General features: G+C 39.8%; 1 protein-coding gene across 1 annotated transcript in view; it reads right to left on the bottom strand.

Annotated features, from left to right (window-relative positions):
* The window catches only part of SAMSN1 (SAM domain, SH3 domain and nuclear localization signals 1), a 123,265-nt gene extending 107,051 nt beyond the window's left edge, over window positions 1-16,214 (bottom strand). The window contains exon 1 of the mRNA XM_052794109.1: window positions 16,162-16,214. The gene's annotated coding sequence lies outside the window, so the exon portion shown is untranslated. The remainder of the gene's footprint in view (window positions 1-16,161) is intronic.
* Between the last annotated feature and the right edge of the window lie 2,664 nt (window positions 16,215-18,878).

Below are 18,878 nucleotides of genomic sequence, written 5' to 3'. Positions count from 1 at the left end.
TATAGAAAAGATGTCACCCCCCCCCCCCCCCATCCTTAGACTTTAAAAAACATTTTAAAGCCTCAAGGGGATTTGAATCCTCACTAAACAGAATTGATTGCTGTACTTACTGCTTAGTATTCTTAATCACACAGTTCATGCATTTTTGTTATGTAATGGATTGGGACATTCAAAGGACCAGCCTGTTTTGCAAACATTTAGCTTCCCATCACCCCACTTCCCTTTTACTTTGATGGCTTTTTTTTAATATGAAGATGACAGTCTTATTAAGCACACCCTGCCTGAAACAACTCCAAACAATCAACGCTGCCCTCTAAGTTTGTAGCCACCCAGCCCTTATGGGAGCATTTAAGAACAGAACTTCAAAAGGCCAGCAGAGGTTTTCCAATCCACTCTGCAAGAAAGATTGCCTCTCCACTTTTGCCTATGAGAATTCATGTTAAGGACTTTAATCATCTATTTCTTCCTTGAGAGCCTGATCCAAAGCTAAATGAAGCCAAAAGGAATCCATCTATCGATCTGAGCACTTCTGGCACTTCTTAATTCAGAGTTCCTCTACCAATTTATACCTTAAGTTGGATACAGCCTGCGGACAGTCTTTCTAACATAACTTGCGCGCACTGCCTGTGGCCATAGGCACCCAATCCTGTTCCCACGCACCGCCTTACCTCTGGGAGATACCCACAGATGGCTGCTGACAGCACCAGGCTCCAAGTGAAACAGAAAGAGCCAGCTGGCCCACACGGCCCCCCCAACCTAGATGAGTAGCCTCTGAGCAGAATGTACTATTTTGTCCACACCACCATCTTACCTGCAGTTTTCTGGGCTGGAGCTGGTTCCCAGCCAGCCAATTCAGACTTGCATCTGCCAATATTTGTAGACACAACACCAGATTTAAAATATTCTTCTGTCCTTCAGGAGTCTACAGTGAGACTCTTGGGTCCTGTCTCTGTTCTCACTCTCATACAAATCAGGAGTAACTCACTGGAAGACAGCGAAGCCACAGCAGCATTCCAAATAGAAAAACTAATGCCTAACAATTACATTGGTGAGCTCCTGGCCTATGTTTTAATTTTCTTATCAGGTTTGTGTGAGTCTCACCTTTTTGGAAATCAAAATTAGGCACTCAGAAATTCCCCATTCAGTTTTCATATATCTCATGGATCCTTAGCTGATTTAGATATGTACCTGCTGACCGTAGCCTGTTCTTTTACAAATCATTCCAAATAAATTCTGCTGTACAAGCATGACATTTTGACCACACTAATTCTAAGCTGGACTCAGTGGCTTTTCAAAGGACTCAGTGGCTTTTCAAAACCATCTTCCTGATAAAAAAGCAACTCCTTTATACAATCAGAGAAGACCAGCAATCCATATCAGTTATACATTAAACGCTATACAGTTGCTGTTGTGTTATATAAAGCTCTTCTCTAACACTCTGCAACTTAGGTTTCAATCTGTACTTAGTAAACTACAGTGATAAAACCTAATGTTCTGGACTAGATCTGAAGTGTGAGTACCAGCGCATCCAGGAAGTGCTGGATTTGCTTAAAAGACAATGGTCTAAACACTTTAGGGCTGCAAATATAGCCATGAGCTGGAGTCAATCACAGAAAATAGTTCATGTTGCAGCAAGAAATATATGCGGCTAAACAGAGCACTTCTTCCCACCTTACTGTTTTACATAGCTTAACAGCTCCACACTGTTTGGACAGACCCTCTATATTCTTTGGAAGTTACTCTGGATAGACCCTTTGTTAGTAGATATTAGCAAAACTTCGTATTTTTCATCTGAGTTATGCCAGTGTCACCAAACAGTTACACCCGTGTAGCTAATTTTTGCGACAGTGTTATTTTTTAGAGGCAAGGATACATCAACTGAGGCAGTGACAATTCGAGCTGTTTACATCCCTGTGCATGTGATTGCAGAGCCTCCAGCTTGGAGTGTCCTCGTTTTTGACTATCCATGACCCTGCTATACTGTCTTACTGCCTCTTCATGTGTTATAGCACTTTCCTTCACTTTTACAAACATACCATGCCATGTGAGAGACGAACTGTATTTGCCTCTTAGGGCCCCTTTAAAAAAAGTGGCAGTCCTCATGCTCTATTGGAACTCATGCCTTTATGTACCTGCAAAATCTGCCTCGTCTGTACCCACTGTTACTGGCTTTTATTAAGGTAATCAAGTATGCAGAAGAGGCTGATGTTAAGGGGAAGAAGTCTGTACACTGCTGTCAGGACATGTTGCAGGAACAACACATAGTATATCAGTGTGTTCTAAAATATTTAGGGAAGACAAAATTTAAATTTGATTATCACATGCCAGTAAAAAATTGCATCAGCTACACGCTGTCTGTACCAGTCGCATTAAACGCAGGCTTATATGGTGGGAACTGTAGATGCCATCTGCAGCCCTAGAATAACCTTGGCAGCATACCAGCACATATTCATTTCTGTGGAGAACAGCCTTGCTTGCTGTAGATGAGTCCTCATGGTACCTCAGACTGCCAAACTGTCTCAGACCTAGTAACTGGATATTATCACTCATTTAAATCCATCCTAGATAAACAAGATGCTCGGAGTTGGCAGTTCCTGAAACTTTATTAAAGGTTGAGTAGGTAACCTTTCTCGCCCCTTGCCTGATTTAGCAGAACATGATTACCTCAGGCAACTCACCAAAAGCCTATGATGGATAACTTAAAAACTGGAACATACATGAAAAAAACAGTAGAGAGGGAAAAAAACCAACCAACCCACTGCTGAGGAAATTTCAGTGTTGTTCTGCTTTAGGTAGAACAGAGTCTTTCAACAGGAGAATTAATATCATCCTAATGAATGTAGACGGATTGAGAGGGGAGACAGAGGGGAACTGCACAGCAGTATTTCTGTATTTGCATAGGAACTTCTACCCAGACAGCCTAATTTCTTTTGACTTATGAGAAAAAGGAACAATCAGGACAGTTCTTGAAGAAGACTGGCATCCCAAGATCTGCAAAAAGGGTACAGACAACAGATACAGTTACAGTTCAAAGAGTTGTACATCAAAGACTGACCCACCCTCCTGTTACTCCCCCTTTTTTTCACTCTTATTTCTTTCAAATTCTTCAAAGTAGGATTCAATAGAATAGATGACCTTTTTATCCTGGATAACCATGGAACAGCCAAGATTTACTCTAACTCTATTGAATCCAGATGTGGTTCAACAACCTGTTACCCTAATAACACACAAAAGAAAACACTGCTGCATGCAGAAAGTAATGTCCACGAATAAGCTCTAAACGTCCATCAGGAATAGCTTAGCGAATCACACACATATTGGTTTAGTGCCACAAACTGCTAGAAGGAGTTTTACCCAGTAGAGTGTGTAAGTAAGACTTCAAAAATGGCTCCACCAGACATACATTCCCACCTTCATCGTAGGCACTCACACGGTACCATTATTATCAGATCTAAAACATAACAATCTTTAGCACAGTTATCCTTCGAACATCCCTAAGACAGGAAAAGTGGTATTATCCCCATGTTATCATACAGCTGAACCTATTGTCTGGATCACTAAAAAGCATAATCATGTACATGCCATCTAGCGGTCACCACTGATGGGATGTCTGAACCCAAAATGCTGATTTTCACATCTGTAGTTTAAGTTGCTCCCTCATTCTTCAGGTGCTTAAACATACTTAGAAATGTAAAGTCTGTCTGTGAAGAAATCCAGATACTGCAGAATTCCTGACCCTATAGAGCAGCTAGACAGCTACCCTACATTTAAGTTAAATCATAACATGAATGTCTAATTTTTTAGAGAATAAGGGTAAAGGAGTGGATAGGACTCGCCCTTCCTGCTGCCTCCTACCCAGCAGCCGGTAATTGCAGCCCAGTGATTGCAGCCCAGCAATTGCAGCATCCTTTCTCACTATGGGAATTAGGGTTCAAATTCTCTTCGCGGTTTCTGTTTTCCTCTCCTGTGTGATTCCTTCACTCACCAGGTGAGACACTTTCTCCTTCTCCAGAATCTTGAATTGGCTGCTCTACTTTATACAGACTAATTGTATACTGATTGAGCTAAGGAGGGGGGGTGGTGGTAGGTGGTGCATATGTTTGCACATGACTCTCTGGCCTGGTTGCTAGACCAGTCACTTGACAGGGAATACAATTGGATTCCCCAGGCCCAGCTTCAATAAACATTAAATATTCATTTAGTTCACTGGAGCAGAAGAGAAAATTGTTGCAGCAAGTAAAATAGAATGTTTTGGAGGACTGGCTATAGGTGCTCAGGCAAGAAGTTTGCAGAAGACAGAAATCTGAACTGCACTCCAGAGTTGTAGACTTCTGTCCTGAGCACCCAATGAAGATATTTGCTTGTCCTCAGAACGAAGCTGGAAACAGTTTAATTCTCCAGCTAGTTTGTAAACTGTGCAGTATATGTAGTACAGTTGCCAGTCTCTAATTTTCTTTATTATTTCTAATGCATGACCTCTGGAGGGACAAGGGATGGCATGCATCTTCTTACTCTGTCAGCTCCCTCTGCTCACTGCTTACCTCCTTCCTCCAGTCTCTGGGAACTTACAGGAGAGAAACTGTCAGGGTGAGGAAGGAACCATTTCATAAAGGCAGTGGGAAAGCCAAATGCAATGAGCTGATTACTAATAGCTTGCTGCTGTGTGCAGCATTAACCACAGGGAAGTCAGACCATTTTGTCAACAGCACTTTGCTGTAAAAACCAGTCGGATTGAGTGGATACAGGGAATCTTATTTAAGAGAAAATGATGATACTATGTGAAAACTGAATAGGAGAGGATAAATGTGTATGTATGTGTCCTAGCCCAGAACTGGAGACTCCTACTGCTACGAGTGGTTTTAGCCCCAGCCATAGTTTTGCTGGGTGTTAGTTTACACTTACTTAAAGACGACATACTATTTATCTCACATACAGCAACTGAGGCATAATATATTATTAAGGGATTAGGTGGTCAAAAAGAAAAAGCACAATTTGAGGGCTGGAATTATTTTTCTGAATATGACTAATAACAATTTCAGTCACTGTTGGAGATGGGATACTCATCCGTTCTTGTCCAAACATCTCAGTATACTGAGCAACATGTCTGCTCATGTGGTCTTAAGTACTCCAGAGATGTTTTCCCATTTTCAAAAGGTATCTTTGCATGTTACCTGTTGATTTTATATTAATCCTAGTAGTGGAAGATAAGCTAGAGTCCAGCCTACAAAAAGCCAGTGGGAGCAAAGATGAGTAGAACAAAAGCTAGGAGATGAGAAACGGATCTGTAGCAAACATTTGCAGTGGAAACTGAGACAAAAGTACCACATAACAGAGATTCAGTGCAGCTGTCTATGAGAGGTCCAGGCTTTCACACAGAAGTCCTGCTGAATTTGACAGAGAAATCTTACGGAAAATTTTTAAATCAACTTACCACTTTCAGGATGAAATGTATACTCTTGATGTGGAGAAGTATATGTGTATATATAAATATTCAATTCCATAAACTGGTTTAAAATAACATCTAGAAAACCTGCAAGTATAGATCTGCTGCTCTCTTTCTTATTAAAATCCATGTTATATTAATGGGTTTATTTACAAACTGAACAAGAACTCTGGGACATCATCTGTTTTACAGAAAATCACAGTAAACTTGCCACTTGAGCATTATAACTCTGGATTTATAGTAACCCAGAAATCATTGAAAAACTAATGCAGTCATAAAGCTCTGCTAAATCTAAGTGCACAGCTTAAGCAGAAGTGTCTAGAAAAAATACCAAAGCATACAAGTGAAAACAAACATGAGGGGCACATAATTACAAGGGATAATGAGACTTTGGTTGTAATCTCTTGCATGTATTGGTATTATCAGCTGAATCTTTGGATAGGCCTGATCCAAAGTCTACTAAATGTTAATGAGGGTATTTCTTTTGATTTTAACAGGTTCTGAACTTAATCCTAAAACATTTTGGTTTTGAGATGTGAAGCACAGTGTATGAACACAAACCTCGTATGACATAAAGTGTCATAAATAGTGTCTCATTATTCTTTATTTGTAATGCAGCAAAAATAGCCTTTTTAGAAATAAAGATTCAGGAAAATAAGTTTTTCAGCAGTGCATTTCTTGGGTCCATGCACTTAAATTTTGGCTTAGATGTACTATGATCAATATTTCCAGGTGAAGCAATTAATTTCCTCTGTTTAACATGTGAATAAAACTCTTGCAATGCAACTTTGACTTTCATTTTAGTTGCAGTCTGTTATTGCTAATGAAAAAAAATACTTCCTAGCTTTTCTAATGTGTCAGCTAGGTAAATTGTTAACACTTAAGAACTCCCCAGGCAGTAATAAATGACACAGTTTTCTGTGTTATCCCTGATAAAGTTTAGGATATGGAAAGGAGTTTAATCCTCTTTCTATACTCTCCCATCTGTGCTTTAGAGCTACCACAGTAGATTACTACATACTGAAGCACTGCTTCAGATGCAACTTCATATTTTCAAAGCCGAGATAATTTTACTCCACAGTCTATTTTTTAATCTTTGTAAAAAAAGTAAAATGTTTAAGGAAGCCAGGTCAAATAAAACTCTTGAATTTAAGAGATGGATGGTAGTTTTCAGTGAAGTAGACCTTTCCTAAAGGTTGTTTGGAAGACAGAATTAAGCCAAACTAATCACTTTGTTTACAGAATGCAAAGTGTTAAGATTTAACTCAATTGTAATCTTTTGTTAATTATAAGACATTCCTTATACAAGACATCCTTGCTGACAAGTATGGCTTGAGGCACTCTTTCTATTGTACCTTAAATATGCTATTGCCTATGCTTAATGTCTTTGATTCTGCTTTCATATTGCAGAATGAATTTACTTGGTACAGTTTTGCTATTAACCTGTTCAGTCACAGTTAGGGCTCATTTCTTTCTCTGTGAGGGAAGCTTAAGTTTTGCATTGGATTTCTCCACATTTTATCAGATGTGCATTTTGCTGCTGTCTGATCATTATGGATAAAGGGACTGATTTAGTATCTATTGGAGTAAATTGACTGACTCAGTTCAGAGGCTGAGTGTAAGCAGCTGCTCCAAGAGTAGAAGTGAATACAGAGAGAGAGAGAGAGACTGATTTAATAAACTTCTCTACCTTGCATTTTTCTGCATCCACATAAAAACCTGCATTCAATAATACCACAGAAATCCAGTCAGTCCAGTGTGTTGCTCAGGTCACCATATGGTTGTGGAACAGCTGGTTAATGTTAAACCCTCACAAAACTGAGATTATACTTACAGGAAGCAGCAGATACTTTGAAGAATCTGCACCCACAGTGCGGCATCTAAGACGGACAGCCACAAATCATCAAAACACTCTGCCAGAGAAAAAGTTCCTCTGTAACACTTTGTTACTTTGAATGTCAAAATGACATCTCACTTATGTATCTTATGTCCTGGGACTAACTTGAAGAATATAGCGCATCCCATCTGATGACCTAAACCCAGCTAAGCAAACAGCTGTCACCTCACAGACACATTATGGCAATCCAGCACTTTCTCTGAGACTTGACAATTGCTTCTAAGACTACCGAATTGTCAAACCTGAGTTGAATCCCCTGAATTCAGGATGGAGAAAAAGGGTCTGTGGATTTTTCGGGGGGGGCAGGTAACCCAGGTCTGCAGAGGATAGCCTGCTGACATTGAAACACAGCTGCTTCACACTGTGTATGCCAATAAGAAACTCCTCCTCTTCGTTTTATTTTCTCTAGGTCTTCATTGCCACACACCAGCTGCCAGGATTGCTAAGGAACAGGCTCCCATCTTTACCACCCTACCCAATGCATCTGCTCCTCCAGTGCAGTGTGGGGTGGGTGGTGAGCAAAGAGCACCTAGTAGGCAAACGTGGATTTGTGCTCACCAGCGGGAGAAGTGACACATCGAGTTGAAGACAGCTTGGTAGTGATGGAAAACTAGCCATCGTGGCTAAATTATAGTTGCATATTGTTGAAAGAATAGTGAAGTGGCACAGCTATGCTACTGTAAAGATGGAAGTTTCAGAAAGCTCTTGGAAAAACAGAAATACCTGAATACAAGGTGTTCATGTGGTCTTAAGTTTGCCCCTTTGGGTACCTAGTGTGATATTAACAATATTGACAGTAATCCAAGGGATCAGGTAGGAGAAGCAGGGAGGGGGTCTAAACCCTGCCTCTGGGAGGAAAGGAAAGCTCACATCAAAGCTGATGCCTCAGGAGGCAAGAGAATGAGTTAGCTTGAGCCGGAGAAGGTCAGAGAATAGGAGGAACTGCTGGCAAAGGCCTGCTTCCCTCCTCACCCCTGCCCCAGCACCTCCCCAGGAACCCGGATGGCAGCCTGCAGGGCTCTGCCTCCCGCACAGGCCTGCTCCCCAGAGACAGCATTCGGCTCCCCGTGCACCCCCGGGGACTCTGAAGAACAGGAAGGGGAAACAAAAAAAGGAGGAGGAGGAGGAGGAGCTGGCTACTCTTCTGCAGTTTAACCTGAACATCATTTCATAAAATTAAACAACAGATGCTTCTCAAGGGCATGACACATTGTAGAGGCCTCCTTGAAGCAGGGGAACTGCTAAAGCCTTCCATCTAAGGTTGACATATTTTCTGATAACAGAAAATGAAGCAGTCTAAAAATATGTTCCTCCAGCTACCTCTACAATCAGTTACAGGGAGATCACAGCATGTTTCATAAATGCCAAAGCAAGCTGTCCTGACATCATTAGTCCTTTATTTAAGACACTGATAGAAGAAGATGAACTAATTATTTATGAATATTCAGAGTGCTATTAGGACAAACAAACCATGTAAGCAGGCTGATGTGAACACTCTTAATAACCTGATCCAAAGATAATTCATGGTTTCCAGTCCTGACTTATTTTTTTTACTTTTTGTGGCTATGATACTACTTGACTATGTGTTGTTTATTGTACTGCTGTATGCAATAATGATTTAGAAGTATACAAACAGAAAGCAAGCAGGCTTTTGAAATGGCTAGCTAAAAATTAGCTAGTTTTTATAACTTGCTGATAAAAGAATAGAAATACTATACTTGGTATAGTAGAAGTTAAGTTTCGACCTTAGATACAAATATAGAGCAAGACACATGGTTTTCTTAATGGAACAGTAAAGTTAGCCTTTTAGTGAATTCATGTGTTAGGTTGGAAATCTTTGTAAACAAGGTAAAACTGAGATATTTTGGAACTGAACATTCATATAAACTGCTAATGAAGAAATGCTGGGATTTCTCAGACATGCAAAGTTACTGCTTGAATAACACTATGACTCTGTAAACATCATAATATAGGAGGGATGTAAATAAAATACTAAGTATATCCAAAATATTAAGTATTCAAAGTATTTTCAAAGTATATTGTGGAACATCAAGCCAATAGATGGAACATAAGTAAACTGCGTGAATCAGGCATAAAAGCAGCAGGGTGTTCAGTCACAGGAGGATCTGTTTCTATAAGACATCTTTGCCAAGTCTTGTGAAGCCACAGAAATCCTGACTGGGATGTAGGGGTCTTCTTAATAGTAAATAACATTAATAATAAACAGTGTTTAACTTATGTGTCACTATGTCTACTATGCAAGTGTACCATATTTCCTACCAATTTTTTAATAACATTCATGTAACTGTTTAGAAGGAAGACCTGCATTCAATAGCCATCAGAGAGATTTACCTGGCCTACCATTATCTGACAATCAACACCTCTTCACTGGAGCTTGGGATACAGACAACTAGAGTCTCTTTGTGAAACCAGAATGTATGACATGAAAAGCTGGGAGAACGTTTAACAGTAGAGTAAAATGACAGGTAAGAAGGTTTTGATAAAACTATGAAAAGAATTCTTTGTTCTTTTTTTAAAGGAAAATTTGTGCTCCCTCTCAAAATGCTTTCCAGGAAATACTTATTTCCTAATCAGCTCTAATCATAAGTTATTATTAAGGGTACTAGTCTTTTTTTCTCCCCTTGACAAGGAAAAAAAGCAATTAAATTACAGAGATGTCACTTGTTCTCATGAGTGTGTCCAACTGTGCCAAAATAGTATTACCCGTAAAAGACAGTAAGCAGCATTTGAAAATATTAGCGTAACCAGCCAGAGACAGATTACATTCAGGCTCATAAAGAACAACAGCAACAAGAAAGAAGGGAAGGATCAGGGTGTTAGAGGAAGCAGGAGCAAAGGAGGATACAAGAGAGCTCCATTCATTCCCTGCCTTGAGTTCACTTGCAGACATAAGCCCCAATCTGCTTTTTGCAGCTTTGTAGAAATGTCAAGAGTGTTGAAAGCAGCATCCATCATTTCACCAAAGGGGACAGGGATTTGACCCTATTCACTCATGCATTGGCCCACAGAGCTGGCTGCGTATGTACCCTGTATATGTATATGCACTCTATTAAGAAAACTCTGCCAGAGGCTTCCAGCAGGCTTTCAGGAGAACTGTGTAATGTTCTCTGTGTGAATCCCCTTGTTCTTTGGAGATGAGGTGTCAAAGGGGTAGCTAGCCCAGACAGGCCCAAGAACCGTTGAGCACCTTCATGTTGGTTAATGCTGTGCTTTCCACGTAGCATGTATAGCTAGTCTATACACTGAGTTAAATAATTGTGGTTAATCACTGGCGGCCTTAATTAAACTTTTGCCGAACAAATTTAGTTAATCGTTCAAAACACATTTGTGAGATTCTGCAAAATGAGCAGCTTACCCTCCACCTTTGTGAAATTACTGTTAATCATTCACTAATGTCTGCATCATCCTATTTAAACCTTCCCCCTGTGGTTTTAGACTTCTTTTTCTGCTTGCTAATCCGCCACAGGGGAGTGATATGTAAACATGCAAATACATTTTTATAGGCTTTTCCTATTTGTGGTGGTAGGTTCTATCAAGCCATATTTATAGCCTCACCGAGTATTATTATAATTCATTCACCTCACATTCAATTGAATTAATTTAAAGGTATAATTCAATTTAACAAACATGCAGCTCAGTGTACTGAGCAGTGAGACATACTGCAGCTGTTTCATGCATGCTGCACTTCACCCCATCTTTCTGTTTTCAGCCAGCCTCCTGGCTTAGCGGTATTCTTATATATCAAACCAAGTACCACACCAGAACAACAATGGACCATAACAACAACAGCTTTTAAACCTCCAAGCTGTGTAACTATTACCTAGCTGTCCCAAATTTCTCTAAATTCTCGTTCTCCATGAAGAGTATGTCCTTTACTGTGCAGCTCTCTATTATAAAATCCTGTTGATATGAACTATTACACTCTTGCTCCTAACTCTGCTGAAGTCCATTATAGACAACCCTTTCCTGTGATTTACACCTCATTATAAAAATCAAATTTCTTGGTTGTCAAAAGTAAATTGACTGCAGCAAGCTGAAGGAACTACCTGACATACAGGCCATCACACCAGCCTAAGGGTGTAACTTCAAGTATGATGGAAGGATATCCTATAAATACAGAGCTCTCTCAGAAAGGAAAATGAAAAACTGATTACGAGGTTAAGTGAAGAAAGTGCAAACTGCCTCTCTCCTAACCTTAACCCTAACAACCGGGATGGGCTGAGATTTGGCCCACACTCAGAAGCCATCACCCAGATAAAAAAACTGCCAGGAGAGAAATTGTTCTGCAGGATAACGCTCCTCTTGCCAGCATTTTTGCAGCCCCACTACAGCTGGAGATCTAGGCATTGTCTCTCTCCTAACACTAAACCTAATCTTCACTCTACTTTTAACCATAAGCCTAAAATGTGTTGTGCTCTGAGCCATAGCCTGGGAACCCCAGCCATGGTTGAGATGAAAAAGTTATTACAGAAGAAATCTTATTGTAGCCTACCCCTTCCCTTGGCAGCCCCCATGCAACCTCACTTCACCCAGAGTCCCAAGATTTGTCTCTTTCCTAACCCTTTGCCTAATTATAATGTTAATCCTAATGGTGGATATGGCCTAAGCTTCAGCTAAGGATGAACAGCAGTGGCCCAGAAAAGAAATATTTTGGCAACCTAACCCTTCCCTTAGCAACTTCTCTGCAGCCATACTGCAATGGGGGATATAGGCTTTGTCTCTCTCCTAACTTTAACCCTAACTCTAAAGTGAAGGATGAGCTGAGCCTTAATGCAGGATACCAGCCATGGTCCAGATGAAAATGGTGTCAAGAGAGAAAAATGTAGCAGCCTAATCCCACCTTCAGCATTCTCTTTGCAGTCACACTTCAATAAAACATCAATGCTTTGTCACTCTCCTAATCCTAACCCAAAAGCTAGCCAGCATCATGGCGCTCACTCACCACTGCCCTTGGTAGCTCCTTTCCAGCCACTTTGCAACAGGAGAACAAGATTCTGCCTCCCTCTAAAACTAAACTTTACCCCAACTGTTTAGCTTGGCCTTGGCTTGGCACAACCCCAAGACCTCCAGACATGGTACAGATTAAAAAGTAATCAGGGTAGAACTTTTTTGTAGCCTAACTCATTCCCTGGTATAGCTTTTGCACATCCACTCCAACAAGTGCTCTAGGCTTTCTCTCTAAACTCAACCCTAACCTTAAACCCAACCCTAACCTCAACCTTATTGCTTGGCCTTTGCTGAACCTTAGTTAAGGATCCCCCGTGCATGGCCAGATAAAAAAGTCAGGAGATTAATATTCTTATAGCCCACCACCCCCTTTGGCAGGCCCTTTGTGGTTTGACTCCAACAAGAGTCCTAGGCTTTGTCTCTGTCCTAATGCTAACCTTAACCTTAAGGGCTGGCCTTTGCTCAGCACTGATGTGGCAACTCTGGTCATGGACAGAACTAAAAAGTCAGGGGAATAAGGTTTTTGTAGCCCACCACATGCCTTGGCACCTAATTTGCAACCCCACTAGCCTTTGTCTCTCTCCCAGCACTAACTGCTGGGAAAGTTCATTTTAGAAAGTTCAGGCTTGCCTCATGCCCCTGGGCAAAGCCCAAATTAAAAAAAAGTTAAGTAGAGTAATACTTTTCTAGCCCACCACTTTGACTGGCAGACTGTTTCCAACCCCACTCTATCTGGAGCTCCAGGATTTGTCTCTCTCCTCACCCTGACAATAACTGTCACAGAGAGCTCAGCCTTACCCCAGGACTCTCAGGCATGGTCCAGATGAAAAAGTTGTCAGGCAAGTAATATTTTTGTAGCCCACATCTTCTCTTGACAGTGTCTTTCCAGCGAACTCCAACAAGAGCTCCGCACTTTATCTCCCATAAGCCTAACCCTAATTCTAAGCATCACAGAGAGTTTGGCCTTACACCAGGATTCACCGGCATGGCCTGGATGATAAAGTTGTCAGGGTAATAATCTTTTCATAACCTACCAGTTCCCTTGGAAGCTCCTTTGCAGACACAGTCCAAAAAAAAAATAGGCTTTGTATCTCTCCTGACTCAAACTATCTCCAACACTAAGCAGGGTCTGAATCTTACCCCTTGACCCCCAGGAACAGCCCTAATGAAAAAACATTCAGGGGAGAAATCTTTCTGTAGCCTACCACTTACCTTGGCAGACCCTTTCCAGTCCCATTCCTATAGGAGCTCTAGTCTTTCTCTCCCTCCTAATTCTCACCCTATCTATCCCCAACCCTATGTCTTGACCTTGGCTGAGCCTCAGGCAAGGACCCCCGGGAAGGACCTAGATGAAAAAGTTGTCATGGAATTAGTCTTTTTGTAGCCTGCTACTTCTTTGCTAGTCCTTTGCTGCTCCACTCCAAAGTAGCTCTAGATTTTGGCTCTCTTCTAACCCTAATGCTCACCATCATAGAGGGCTCAGCCTTAGATTAGGACTCCCAGGCACCATCCATATGAAAGTGCAGTCAGGGAAGAAGTCTTTCTGCAGCCCACCCCTTCTTTTGGGAGCCCTTTTCCCACCCTGCTCCAATGGGAGCTCTTGGGTTTCTCTCTCACCTAACTGTGGCTTCAACACAGGGGGTGGGATGAGCCTTACTCAAGGATCCCCAGCCATAGTCTAGGCGAAAAATTGTTCAGTAGAATACTCATTCTGTAGCCCACCGCTTTCCTTGGCATCCCCTTTGCAGCCCTACTCCAGCACTGAACTTTGCCTCTCTCCTAACCTCTTCCCTAAGCTTAGGCTTGGGCTGGGCTTTCCTCCAGGACTGCTTTGTGTCTCTTACTCTACACAATACCATCTAAAAGGTCTCTATGAAAAACAAAGAAAATTATGTATAACTACTGTAATTGCCAACTAAGATTCCATTTTTGTTTTACATGTAAATCATTGATTTTTATAGCTAATTATTTGCTGAATTAAAATAAGAAGCACAGTACATGTTCAACAGACCCTTCATTGTATCTTTCTTCATTGATCTAATCAACCATTCCTCATCAGAACTGAAACCCTACTTATATTTCAAACTTCCTTCCAACCATTGGCAACTCTAACAAAAGAACAATTTTTAAATTGAGAAAGATATACTGTATGGGCTATACATCTAAAATAAAACACAGGATCCAGGTTTATACTTTTCCTTAAAAAAATAGAGATGTAATAATAAATTGGTTTTATTAGAAATTTAAAATTAATGACACTATTTGACTGCATAAAGACACGTAGTCTTTCTTACACACACACAAATATTATAGACTCTAGCCCCGAGCACATTTCCTCAGATTTTCTTAATTTTCCTCAGCTATTTTGCAATCTTTTTAAAAATTTTATTTTATTTTATTTATTTTCTGTGTATTGTCAGTTCTAAAACATTATTTTCTTCTTCTATTTACTTTGAGGGCATGCAAGGTTACTGTTTGAATGCACCAATACTATTAGAGGTCCATAGGCTACCCCATATATCCTGGACCCTTTGTTTCCAGAGGAGTAAAGTTACACCAGCTGTTGCAGCAAATAGCATTGAAGGTATCATATAAGCAAGCCGCATTTCTGATTGACTTTGACTTCCCCATGCACATGACCAAGAAGCTATTGTCAGTAAGGTTAGCAATAGACAGCTTTGCGGCTGAATCTGGAACAAGGTATGAACTCATACATCCAGCTCTGCAGTGAAACACCTTAGCTATCTCATCAAAAGGTCACAGTTAAATTAACTTTGCTTAACATTTTAAAAAGTATATCCTTATGCTGCACATATTAAATGGTAGTAGATGACATGTAGAAATTTAGAAATCAAATTTTTCCTACTATCTTCCTGTATGTAGGAAATCTTAGCATATTTATATCATCCACATCCATTCTCCTTTTTCCTGTACTTCCTTTCTCTCTGTTCATGCACACGTACATGAAATCCCTTACTAGTTTTAGCTTCATTCTTTTCTGTTATTCTTTGTCATTACCAATCTACCCTAAAGCTTGGAAAAAGGCATGTCTTACAGTTACTGCTCTGCATATCCCATACCAACAGAGCAACCTACATCATCAAAACAAAAAAGCTGAGTATGTCAAATGCATTACATGAACAAACTGAAAAAGAAGAAAGCATTTTCTCTACATTTTTTTTGTTTTGATAATTCTAGACTTATTTATCACAATATAGAGGAACATGTTTATACCCTCATAGGTGATCCTTGAGTTGATATGCCCCTTCAAGTTTCAAAGGCAACCATCCTCTTAGCACAGATTCTGATTTTAGTAAAACCTGAAATTAGCAACTATACCAGGCTTTGGACCAAAATGGTTTATTAGTGGTCCACCCCCCCCCCCCATCATATCTAAAGAATGTCATGGACTTACAATGGCACACTTTTTGAACCCTTTCCAATTTCAGATATTTCCTTTCTCTTTTAATACCTCATTGCTTTTGCATCAATTACAGCCTGACCTAAAGCCACACTGGCAGGGAATGTGATATATAGTAGAATCCATTTAAATGAACTTCTGATGAACGAATAAAACTGTTAAAAGAATAAATTTACTGCACAGATTTATACAAATCCTGTATATGCACTGAAATCCTCTTAAAGGAAAAACTGATGGAAGATTAAAATCCTAAATGAATTAAACCCCAGCATCCTAGTGAAATATAATGATTATTATTTGACCTATTAAATGAATAGCTCCACTGACCATATAATGGTAAGTATTCAAATATATGTCAATTTTAAATATGTAGTGAAAAAATGTAAAGCAAACAGTGGTCAATGGGAATATCTATTCAGACAATAAACTTACAGAATAGTAGTGAAATGTTCTTGAAAGGTCTTTGTTCACCCAGGCATGAAGCTAGCAAGTCCTTCATTTCTGTTGAGAAGACAGACTTTTAATGATTATTAAAAGTTATTAATTGCACAGCAGAAATGTAGTTTTTGCTTTGCTCAATTTCAACGTATTAAAATGTCTGAGCCATTCTCTTCCTTTCCAGCTGAACTCTCCACTTGTGGCAAATTTTTAGGGATCTGTTTTAAAAAAAATATTGACCAACATCTGCCATTAGGGCTGTCTGTATTCCATTTTATGGAAAGTATCTTTTAAAACTGTGCCAAATTTGTCATCATCAGTGAAACATACAAAACCAAAATTGTTGGCAGCACTGTAACATTTATTTAGCTTTCGTAATTTTAATGTATAGTCAATAACATAGCATATAGACATATTTCTGATAAAAATTACATCCATGTATTCCAATGCTAAAAGAAAAATAAAGCATTTTGTCTCTCCCCATCAAAAGCACTATTTTGGTAACACTAAAGTCCTGTGAAGTGATCCCATTTTGAAAAAACATATGCTTTATCTGTATATCTTGGTTTTGGCCAGCTCTTCAAGTAACTGGCTTCAGGTTTAAATCCCAGGTTAAACCACTAAAAACATGCACTCTAAATCCCCTGGCAATGAGTTGAAAATGATTTTATACATCAGCTTCCTACCTGAGAAGAGTTGAGTTCATATTCAGTTTAGGTCATAGGTGAAATGAGTTTGTCAGTTGCAATCTAGTCTGTAATGAATTTATATCTTGATCACAAAATTACTGTATTACCCAATTAAATATTGCCTGAAGGTACTGTTCATTAGAGATGGAGACCCAACAATGGATATTAGAGACTGAAGTGCATTTTCAGTGTATGAAGAACTGTAAATCCCCAGATAGTCCTGTCTTGGTAGCAAGATGCTTTGCACAGAAATGCCATCCTTCCTTCTGTCACGTCTTCACATTTGCACCACTTCATGTTTATGTGACTTTAAAAATTTCAAAAATTTCATACCAAGAAATACTATAAACCTTGAGTCACAGCCTTCTCTGCAGAAAATGCTTTGTAGAAATTCAAGGGGTTTTTTTAGTGACTACTTATATGACTGTGATTATCCTTTTGCCATTTAGCTCAAAACCTGTATTTTTGAAGGATGTATGGATAAGGCAAAGCCTTTATTGGAGGGGTCTGGCTGGCAGTGAAGCATGCTGAAAGCTACTGAGGGAACAAAGAGTATGTGCAAAATGCAGGCCACCAGAAGAGTGCACATGTAAGGGTACAAATGTATCAGTCCTTTCTTACAAAAGATTTCTGCCTGTACCCTTCCTGAAAGCAAAACCAGATGGATATGAAAGGCCAGGAGGGATATTTAAGCCCCCTAGGTGAGGTTAACTTCAAGTCCTTTGAGTTTCCCTGTGACTCTCACATGAGCTTCAGAAAAATTTGGGGAAGGGAAAATTTGACTGCCTGACTGGCAAAATGCAACGCAAATATGTTTTGGGAGATTTGATAGTGGAAACCTTTCAAGGGAGAATTTCTCCTTGACTTTCCCTTGTTACAAGGGTGATATCCCCTGTGTTTTCTACTCATACTGAGACCTGGGTCTACAGAGAAATTTTTAATTTACCAAAACTCCATCCACCATTATGTTCTGATAATCAATACACAATAATAGCCATAAAGAAGAAAGCTGGAAATAACCATGCAAACAGACCAATCATCCCTAAATTTGTGTTCTACTGTACCTTAGAGAGCAAAAATGTACACTGAATACACACATAGATGATAATAGGGAGACATAGAAGATTAACTCCACAAATACAAACATAATGGGTCAGGGTTTTGCAAATTAGAAGTTTGACAAAGAGTTGATCACATTTGAACTTGACACTCATGTTAAGATAGTCTGTGAGACTACCTTGTTAAGAAAGGCAAAGTATTTGAGAGCTGGGAAATAAACAGCTTCTGTTGACAAACTGCTAGAGACACCAACCACTGAAAAGAACAGGAGACGGCTGCATAAGGAACAGGGAGTATCCAAAACCAATTAGGAGCTGGCAAGGTTCAGGGAAGAAGCTGCATAAGAAATATAGTTAAGAACCCTGTTTTGGTAATGGTTTTACTGGGCCAGACAGAAAGAGCACTTTTTCTTATTGATGTAGTGACAAACTAGATGAAGTGTGGAGCACGTTCCAAGAAGCCCTTCAAAGCAAGGATGGAGAGGATGCTGCACATACATGCAAGACTTAAATACCTTTTGAGAGATATAGAAGCGTTATTAGCTTTATGCAACAACAGAAAAAATGTTAATGTAAGGGAGGTCTTGATTGTTCCGCTGCCACACAGAAATAACAGCTTGCATAATCCAATATTCACAGTAAAATATTTGGCCACACTCCAGAGAAACCCTCATTTTTATCCTTGTCTCTTGGGAGTCCTCTTTTGAAAGACTCCTCCTTTTTAACAGTTCAGCCCACAACACTTTCTATTAATATAAAAAGGAGAGTCAGCTCACCATAGCTGATATCCTTCTGATTGAACACTCAGATCAGGTAGCTGCAACCTGCCCTCTAACTCCTTCTTTGCCAAACTGTTCTCTTCAATCCTTGTTTGTCACAGTGGTGAAAAAGGCTGAATCAATACAAGAAGGACTTAAACATCTTTTAGCTTCAGAAAAAGAAATAACTGAATCAGGATCTGAAG

The sequence above is a fragment of the Harpia harpyja genome, chromosome 8 (assembly GCF_026419915.1).
Source record: "Harpia harpyja isolate bHarHar1 chromosome 8, bHarHar1 primary haplotype, whole genome shotgun sequence".
In the NCBI taxonomy this organism is placed as follows: Eukaryota; Metazoa; Chordata; class Aves; order Accipitriformes; family Accipitridae; genus Harpia; species Harpia harpyja.
This window is presented reverse-complemented; position numbering and strand designations above follow the sequence as displayed.